At 39.3% G+C, this 10390-nt stretch overlaps 1 pseudogene; it reads right to left on the minus strand.

The window, feature by feature from the left end:
* Positions 1 to 9415: 9415 nt before the first annotated feature.
* On the minus strand, positions 9416 to 10243 carry LOC105854800 (large ribosomal subunit protein uL30 pseudogene; annotated as a pseudogene).
* Between the last annotated feature and the right edge of the window lie 147 nt (positions 10244 to 10390).

Genomic DNA, 10390 nt, shown 5'->3' on the forward strand with positions numbered 1-10390 from the left:
TTTTGCCATAGATTTAATATTGGGGACTTCTATTTGGTTAAATTTAAGATCATTATATAGCATTGAAATCTTGCCGGGTGTGACGGTTTATCCCTGTAATCCTAGCACTTTGGGAGGCTGAAGTCGAAGATGGCTTGAGGCCTGGAGCTCGAGACCAGCTTGGGCAATGTAGTGAGACGCTGTCTCTACAAAAAAAATTTTTTTAAAAAAACCATCATTGAGCATCCTGGATGTGTCAAAAAAATTAACCTGGTGTGGTGGTGTGCTCCAGCTACTCCGAAGGCTGAGGCAGGAGGAACACTTAAGCCTAGGAGTTTGAGGTTACAATGGGCTAAGATTATGTCACTGTACTGTAGCTGGGACAATAGAGCAAGACCCTGTCCCCCCAAAAAAGAAAACTTAATGGTTTTCTGACACTTGGTAGTTGGCTCACTTTTCAAATTATGTGCACATCTCCCCAATATATTTTTTCTTCATAGAAAATATTACTACAAAATCCCTTTCAACTTAATATTTCACTTTTGTACTGTCTAAATTATGCTTTTTTAGATTGCTTATCTTTCATGCAGTTAGTATCAACAGATAACGATCTCCCTAATTTTAAAGATATTTGAGAAATAGGCCCGGCATGGTGGCTAACACCTGTACTCCTAGCACTCTGGGAGGCCAAGGCGGGAGGATTGCTTGAGGTCAGGAATTCGAGACCAGCCTGAGCAGAGAAAGACCCCGTCTCTACAAAAAATAAAAATTCTCTGGACAACTAAACAAAAAAAAATACATATATATCCAAAAAATTAGCCGGACATGATGACACATGTCTGTAGACCCAGCTACTCTGGAGGCTGAGGCAGAAGGATTCCTCGAGCCCAGGAGTTTGAGGTTGCTGTGAGCTAGGCTGATGCCATGGCACTCTAGCCCGGGCAATAGAGCCAGACTGTCTCAAAAAATATATTTGAGAAATAGAATTTATTATAGGCAGTAAATTCAGCTCATGCTAACAAATACATCGTGCTATGCATGGAGCTGTCATCTTAGTGTGAGTCACTTTTCTAATTATTAATTATTACCAATTATTCTTTGAAAATAGTGCACTTTCTGAGAAATAAAATTACTGTTTAAGATTGAAGCGTGTTTAAGTCAAGTAATTCCTGTCTATATAGAGGAAATTTTGTTAAAATTAACAAAGCTTTAATGTCTCCAGATTTAGCAGTGAGCCTCGTATTGGCTGTATCTAAATTTGATAAAACACTTAAGGTCTGGGAATCAGAAGATGCCATCAATCTTTTATGTATTGTGTTTTATTTACAATATATAAATCTGGATTAATTACAGGCCAGTCATATGTGCTAAGATTTTATATTCCTGTTAGGCTAAACTCTTTAAATATTATGCCTCATGATGGTTTGTGGGTTTAAAGAAATATTAGCCTAGAAGTATTTTGGTATATTAAATGGAGCACCAAACCTGGGAGTTAGAAAGTTTAGGATCTTGTGCTAATTAGCCATGTGACCTTGAAAAAGTCCCTGGGCCTCCATTTCACATCTGTACAATTAGGAGGTTGCACATTTATAGGTTAAAGTTTACTACCTTATTTTTTTAATGAAGGAGATTATCGATGTTGTTTAAACCCAAGGTTGTAACATTACAAATGATCAGCTTGAAAGATTTATGAACTAGAGAGAAAATGGGTTTGTTTTTTTCTTTTTTTGCTGCTTCTGGATTAGGCATTAAATATCACACTTCAGTACTAAATATATTTAACTAGATGAATGTAGAATCTTTATAGCTTTTTATTGCCTGCTATATAGAGAGAGTCTGGTGTTAGCTCTGGTTATTTATTGCTGATATAAAGGGAAATTTATGTGATGTGATTTCATACCTGTATATTTAATGCCATGTTAACCTGAAACTCATTTTTCATTCATGCACTAATTTAGTAACACCCTGAACTAGGTACATGTATGATTTCTTTATCTGCTTCATGTATCTCTAGCTGAAACCAAAGACTAATTTTTAATGCCCTATAGAATATTCATTTTACACCATCCATATTCTAGTTTGGTTTCTTCACCCCTAAGTGTTTTTTTTTGTTGTTTTTTTTTTGAGACAGAGTCTCACTTTGTTGCCCAGGCTAGAATGAGTGCCATGGCATCAGCCTAGTTCACAGCAACCTCAAACTCCTGGGCTCAAGCAATCCTACTGCCTCAGCCTCCTGAGTAGCTGGGACTACAGGCATGCGCCACCATGCCCAGCTAATTTTTTCTATATATATTTTTAGTTGGTCAATTAATTTCTTCCTATTTTTAATGGGGTCTTGCTCAGGCTGGTTTTGAACACCTGACCTCGAGCAATCTGCCCGACTCAGCCTCCCAGAGTGCTAGGATTACAGGCATGAGCCACCACACCAGGCCACCCCTAAGTTTTTGAAAGTGGGTGTTCTTTCTTTGGTTTTTTTTTTTGTTGTTGTTGTTGTTGTTTTGTGAAAGAATCTCACTATGTTGCCCAGGCTGGAATGCAGTGGTTATTCACAGGCATGATCATAGCACACTGTAACCTGGAACTCTTGGCCTCAAGCGATTGTCACGCCTCAGCCCTAGTAGCTGGGACTATAGATGCATGAAGTTGCTTTGAGATAGACTTCATGGTCTTAATCATCAAATTGTTGTATAAATTTTGTTTGTTTTTTTGTTTTTTTTTCTTTTTTTTTTTTTGACAATACACATGGAAAGAGATGTTTTTTTTTTTTTGAGACAGAGTCTCACTCTTTTGCCCGGGCTAGAGTGCCGTGGCGTCAACCTAGCTCACAGCAACGTCAAACTCCTGGGTTTAAGCAATCCTGCCTCAGCCTCCGGAGTAGCTGAGACTACAGGTATGCACCACCATGCCCAGCTAATTTTTCCTATATATTTTTAGTTGTCCAGATCATTTCTTTCTATTTTTAGTAGAGACAGGGTCTCACTCTAGCTCAGGCTGGTCTTGAACTCCTGAGTGCTAGGATTACAGGCTATATGCTAAAATCTTTATTTAATATAGGCTCTATTGCTTCATTATTTAGAAAAGTGTGTATAAAATAACAGATTAGGGACAGGTGTGGTGGCTCATGCCTGTAATCCTAGCACTCTGGAAGGCTGAGGCGGGCGGATTGCCCGAGGTGCGGAGTTCAAAACCAGCCTGAGCGAGATCCCATCTCTACTAAAAATAGAAAGAAATTAATTGACCAACTAAAAATATATATAGAAAAAATTAGCCGGGCATAGCGGCACATGCCTGTAGTCCCAGCTACTCAGGAGGCTGAGGCAGTAGGATTGCTTGAGCCCAGGAGTTTGAGGTTGCTGTGAGCTAGGCTGATGCCACGGCACTCACTAGCCTGGGCAACAAAGTGAAACTCTGTCTCAAAAAATAAATAAATAACAGGATAAGAAAAATTCATATTTGGTGACTTTTTTTATCTAAAATCTTTTCATCAGAGCCTCTTTTTACATCATGAAATAAAGCTGGTGGCTAATTCTGCCTACACATACCAACCGGCCCAGACCCACTGCTATAGTTTTGTTTTGTTTTTATACATCAATAGGATTTTAACTATAGGCATATTAAATTTTGGTACAGACTTACCAAGTATATTTTACTTTTCAGTCAGTGTAGTGTCATTTCTGCTCTAGAAAACTGCAAGAAGTGTGTCCGTGAAGTACAATTTTGAATTGGAAAGTACATTTTCTTCAGACCATCAAGAGCAATTTTTGTCTTTCCATAATTTCATTCAACTATTTTTGAAAATGCAGGCTTCCTTAGTTTCTTATAATCACCATTTAAATCAGCCTATGTTCCCTTTTTTTTAGTTTGTGGGTTTTTTGAAAACAAGCATCCAAGGTAAAACTTACAAGAGTCCAATGTCACAAGCTAATTTGCAAGTGAGATTCTAGATCCAGGTTGTAGTTAGGTTATTTAGAACAAACATGGTGCTTAGATTCTAGAGAACTATATCCAGAAATGAAAGTCATTTTTATTATTATTATTATTTTTTTTTTTTTTTTGAGACAGAGTCTCGCTTTGTTGTCCAGGCTAGAGTGAGTGCCGTGGCGTCAGCCTAGCTCACAGCAACCTCAAACTCCTGGGCTCCAGCGATCCTTCTGCCTCAGCCTCCCAAGTAGCTGGGACTACAGGCATGCGCCACCATGCCCGGCTAATTTTTTATATATATATCAGTTGGCCAATTAATTTCTTTCTATTTATAGTAGAGACGGGGTCTCGCTCTTGCTCAGGCTGGTTTTGAACTCCTGACCTTGAGCAATCCGCCCGCCTCGGCCTCCCAAGAGCTAGGATTACAGGCGTGAGCCACCGCGCCCGGCCTATTTTTATTATTGAAATAAACAATATACAGAATATTAAAATGGTGAATGAAGTAGGGAGTTGATGCATGAGGTGTGCCTGTAACATAAATACTTTAAGAAATAGATACCATTTCTATCCAAATGAATATCATCCTTCACTTAATAGGGCTATTGTTGCTCTAAATGTTTCTGGAACTGCCTTTAAAGCTTATAGAGTGATATGCGCACCATCTGAGGGATGGTCATGCTGGAGACTCAGACTTGTGGGAGGAGGGGGGGATGGGCATTTATTGAAACCTTAAAATCTGTACCCCCATAATATGCCGAAATTAAAAAAAAAAAAAAAAGTTCTTTTGAATAGCCTCAGTGGTGGGAGATGCTTTTTTTTTTTTTTTTTTTTTTAAACGTTTTGAAATAGTCAATAAATGTTTTCAGTCTAAACCTACTGTATAAAGGTGAGTGGCCAGGCTGGGTTGGAAGAAGATAAATAGCTAAAGGGATTAGACTAACTTTGTTATGTAGCCAGTAATCTGGCTCAGAAAGCATGTCATATCACAGAACCAAATTTAAAGTTGTGGGCCTAACCTTGGAAATAAAAATAGTTGAATTGTTTTTAACATGACTTAAGATAATCCTTTCTGGCATTTTTGTGAAAACATTATAAGGTAACCATTATTTAATTTCTTTGTTAAAGCAATCACCAACTATTTGCCTTCTAAAGAAAGTAGCTACATCAAAGTTGTAATTCAAATGGATTTATAAAACTGCTGTCTTACAATGCAAAACATCATTTCTGTTACTTTGGTCAAAGTAAACAGGGTTTAACCACTGTGCTTCCAGCATGTTGGATTTTGTTTTGTGTTTCGTTTTGGCAATATCATATTAAAAGACAATTTTTCTGTTCTGGCCAAGAATAGGATTTACTGGATAAAGTACCACCCAATCCTTAAATGCTGATGGTACTCTCTGATAAGAACCTATTTCATATCTGTCATCATAGCGCTCTGGGAGGCCGAGGCAGGAGGATCGTTTGAGCTCAGGAGTTCAACATCAGCCTGAGCAAGAATGAGACCTCGTCTCTACTAAAAGTAGAAAATTAGGTGGACATGGTGGCGCAAGCCTGTAGTCCCAGCTACTTGGGAGGCTGAGGCAGGAGGATTGCTTTAGCCCAGGAGTTTGAGGTTGCTGCAAGCTAGGCTGACACTACAGCACTCTAGCCTGGGCAACAGAGCAAGACTGTCTCAAAAAAAAAGAACATATTCCTAAAGAGTTGAGTCCATGAAGTTCCATAGACTGGTGGAATGGCTGTACTAGAGTCATAATAGGCCAAGAGCTTATGAAGCAAATGAAACCCCAATTTAAAGTTACATGATTCGAGGGGCCGGGTGCAGTGGCTCACACCTGTAATCTTAGCACTTTGGGAGGCCAGGAGTTAAAAGACCAGCCTGGGCAACAAAGCAAGACCTCGTTTACAAAAAATAAGAAAAATTAGTCCGATGTGGTAGTACATGCCTGTAGTCCCAACTACTTGGGAGGCTGAGGTGGGCGGTTCATTTGAGCCCAAGAGTTCCAGGCAGTAGTGTGATATAATTGTGCCTGTGAACAGCCTCTGCACTCCAGCCTGGGCAACATAGGAAGACCGTGGCTCTAAAGAAATAAAAAAGAAAAGAAATATGGGAACCAACAGAAGAATACTTGCAATCATTTTAGCATTTCCTAGAAATCTCCAATGTTGTAATTTATTTTTCAAAAATTAGGTACAAATATTGAAAAGGAACAACAGACAAAAATATTGGCTGGCAATGTGGTATCTCAGAAAAAAAATCACAAAAGTGTGAACTGAAAAATTCTGAAATTTAGAAGAAATAGAATAAAATATGCAGTGGACATTTGTGGGATGTTTTTGTTTGAGCTTGCCAACATAGAGATTCCCATCGGATTTGAGAAAAACACCATTATCTGAATGTAGGTGAAGGTGGGGCCCCAACAACCTACTAAGGAGCCAAAAAGGACTTCTCCTTGCCTCCTGATTATCAGGGACTAGGAATATGACCAAGGAACCTTCCACATCCTTCCAATAATTGTCTTTACCATTCTACCTAGGTGATTCCAGTTGATTTCAGTTGCTTTCAACTGAGAACCATGACTGTTAGAGAGTTAGTGAGGGTAGGTTGCAGGCAACAGATCCGCAGGAAAGTGAGGGGCAGGGAGTCTGATGTTGCTTACCTCGTCTGGCTTGAGGTGAAAGTAGTAGCAATGCCACTGTATTCATAAATGGCAGTCTGGAAGCCAAGCTCAGGAGAGTTAAATAGCTACTCAAGTTATTTCTTAGAACATAGTGCCTGTTGAGGGCAGGGTTTTAGATGTTTGCAATGTACCTATCAAAAAACAGGATGGAGGACACGAAGAATTAACTGCGTAAGTTTATAACCTGAGAAGTGGAATGGTTGCTTTTAACAGTATGGACTAGGTTAAAGAAAGAATACAACCTCAAATCTCGTTGCAAAGCACAGTCAGAATCTTCCTAGGATATTTCTAGTATTCTGCTCTTCAGTTGCAGACAGCTTTCTGATAATTAAGAAAAACAAATGAAGTTTGATCCAATAAGTTACTGAATTAGAATGTCAGTTGAGTTGACAGTGCTCACCATGTAAAACTTAGAGCATTGAGAAAAGAGTGGGAACCCCCCCAAATTAAACAGGAATCTTTTTCCCAGTCCCTGATGACTCTCCTCAACAGCTAAGTCTTCCCCATCTTCTTGTATTGAAGAAGCAGAAACTCCCTTGCCTGGAGTTACGCTTTGGGGAGAGCTAATTCTCAGCTCCATCTGTCATCTTTTCATACTAGGAGTATAAATGGAACCATGGGGATTCCCTGGATCCAACGTCAAAGTGAATGCATAATTACTGCAACCCTATGAAAGCAGGACCATCAGGCACTCAGATCCTACAGGAATAAAAGTTCAGGTCACCTCTCTGGGTAAAGAGCTCTAGCCAGGAGGCTTACTGTCCGAAGGGAAAGGAAACATGGTAGTGGAAGAAGGAAATCATAAAAACCTGCTTCAGCCTTGGGACTGTTAGGTAGATAGTTAGGGGTTCTAGGGGTTCTTTGTTCCTAGGGACAAAATTGGGTGCTATTGCCTTGGGACAATTGCCCACCCTGGGAAGAAGGACAAGGTTGGGCTCCAGACCCCGTCCTGGTAGCATCCTCCAGAAAGGGAACAAATTTGACTCTTTTTAAATATTTTAAATTACTTCCAAGTTATTTAAAGATAAAATGATTTGAAAAATATAAATTGTTGATTTTTATTGCTGTAAAGTATTCCATTGTGTGTGAGAGACACTATTTATTCTCCTGTTGATGGACATTTAGCTTGTTTCCAGTTTTGAGCTATTACACATAAAGCTGCTATGAACATTTTTGTACATGGCTTTTGGCGCTCAAATTGTATATATTTTGTGCAAATATCCAGAAGTAAAATTGCTAGTTCATAGGGAATGCACACATTCAGCTTTACAAGTGGCTGACTAATGGTTTCCCAAAGTGGTTGTACCAATTTACACTTTTGCCAACAATGTATGAGGGTTCCAGTTACTCCCCATCCCTACCAATGCTGAGTATCACCATTTTAATTTTAGCCATTCTAGTAGGGGGATAGTGTGGTATTTTGTTTTGGAGTTTCCTTGTTGACTAATGAAGTCAAATGTGTACTTATTGGCAATTTAGAGATTCTCTTTTATGAAGTACCTCTAAAGTTCCAGTTTTGTGAAGTGCCTCTTTTGCCTAGTTTTCAATTGGGTTGCCTGTCTCTTTCCTATTGATTGTTAGGACTTCCTTATATATATTTGCTATATGTATTAAAAATACCTTCTAGGCCAGGCACTGCGGTTCATACCCATAATCTTAGCAATGTAATGAAAGACTTTCTGTCTGTCCCTCTCTCTATATATATATATAGTTATAAAATATATATGTGTACATAACATATACATATATGTGTGTATAAAGCAAATTCAGCAAATGTTAACAGCCAATAAATCTAGAGGGTGTACTATTCTGTAATCTTTTCTCAAAGTGTGAAATTTTTTATAATAAAATATTAGGGAAAAAGATTAAAAATGTATTTTAATGAATTTTTTGTGAAGGTAATACGGAGCAGTCATCCCAGAGACATATCCTAATGAAAATACTGAAATTTAAATGTAAAGAAGAACTCTTATAGATACTGATTTTAAAAAATCAAGCACAAATCAGACTGACATCAGAATTCTCCATTATAGTACTAGAAAACAGTGAATCAGTATCTAAAAATTCCTTAGTGGAAGAAAAATGTAGCCCCAGATTTTAAAATCATCTAAGCAAAAGCTCATGGAATTTAGTTCCCAGAGGTCTTTTGCTACCAACTAAAATTTTTTTTTTTTTTTTTTGAGACAGAGTCTCGCTTTGTTGCCCAGGCTAGAGTGAGTGCCATGGCGTCAGCCTAGCTCACAACAACCTCAAACTCCTGGGCTCAAGCAATCCTCCTGCCTCAGCCTCCTGAGTAGCTGGGACTACAGGCATGCACCATCATGCCTGGCTAATTTTTTCTATATATATTAGTTGGCCAATTAATTTGTTTCTATTTATAGTAGAGACGGGGTCTCGCTCTTGCTCAGGGTGGTTTCGAACTCCTGACCTTGAGCAATCCGCCCGCCTCGGCCTCCCAGAGTGCTAGGATTACAGGCGTGAGCCACCGCGCCCGGCCCCAACTAAAATTTGAGTGAAGAATCTGGAGCGGTAAAAAAGGGTGGTGGTGAGCATGAAGTTGATCTACGTTACTTAGCTAATTAACCTGCTATTTATTCATTGAGCACTAGGTGAGGCTTGGTGATCCAACTGTAACCCAGAGGAACATGGCCTCTTCCTTCCTGGTATTTACCATCCATAGAGGCAGACATACTGATTAAACCAGGCGTCCTCAAACTACGGCCCGCGGGCCACATGCAGGTGTTTTTGCCCGTTTGTTTTTTTACTTCAAAATAAGATATGTGCAGTGTGCATAGGAATTTGTTCATAGTTTTTTTTTTTTTTTCAATTTGAAAGCAGTCACTGTTTATTAACTGACTAGATTACAAAAATAATCATGGTAGACACCTTAGTTCATTCTTCTAATAAGCCTGTTGATCTGGTCCTCCCTGTTGCTAGTATCTCCACCTTCTACAAAATGGGTTGTCTTTTTCTTCATTCCACCCCATGGAGATGATAACTTGAAGGGCCACAGGAAATTATTTGCTTCTTTGAAGCGTTTCCCAACATATAGATCTCATGAATCAGATCCTCCATGCAAATGATGCCATATTTACCAAGAGATGGAGCAATCAAATCGTTATCTGTCAATGCAATTCGTTTCTTATTGATTTTGCCATAACCACGTTTGTAGATTAGTTCATTTACCGACTTTAGGTTTGGGTACCCCCATGCAATATATGGTTCTACAATCCTCAGCATATTAATTGAAGCCTTGTTGAGCTTAACAAAGGTTCCACTGAAGATCTGGCGAAGGCGAAGAAGCTGCAACACCTTTCGGACCTTTGGGCTCACACCATTGATACCACGGATCCTGATGACAAATGCCAGTTTGGGCTCTGCAGGTACATAAAAGTTGCCTGCTTTTCTTGCCATCCTAGCCATTCGAATCTCAGTTCTGTACATCTGCCTGTATTCCTTGTGATAATGCTTAGCTTTTTCATAGATAAGCTTCCTCCTTGCTTTTCGAAGCATCTTTTGGGCAAACTTCTTTCTCAGGCGTTTGATCTTCAGCTCCGCGAAATTTCTTCGCTTTTTCTTAAGGGTTTCTGGCACAGCAGGAACCTTCTTTTTCTTCTCTTCTGCGCTCTCCATGGTTCCAGCCAGAAAAGAGGCTGTTCATAGTTCTTTTTAAACTATAGTCCGGCCCTCCAACGGTCTGAGGGACAGTGAACTGGCCCCCTGTCTAAAAAGTTTGAGGACCCCTGGATTAAACAAATGCATAAATGATTACACATTACCAAGTGATGGGAAGGAAACATAGAAGAGGTAGA

The sequence above is a fragment of the Microcebus murinus genome, chromosome 7 (assembly GCF_040939455.1).
Source record: "Microcebus murinus isolate Inina chromosome 7, M.murinus_Inina_mat1.0, whole genome shotgun sequence".
In the NCBI taxonomy this organism is placed as follows: Eukaryota; Metazoa; Chordata; class Mammalia; order Primates; family Cheirogaleidae; genus Microcebus; species Microcebus murinus.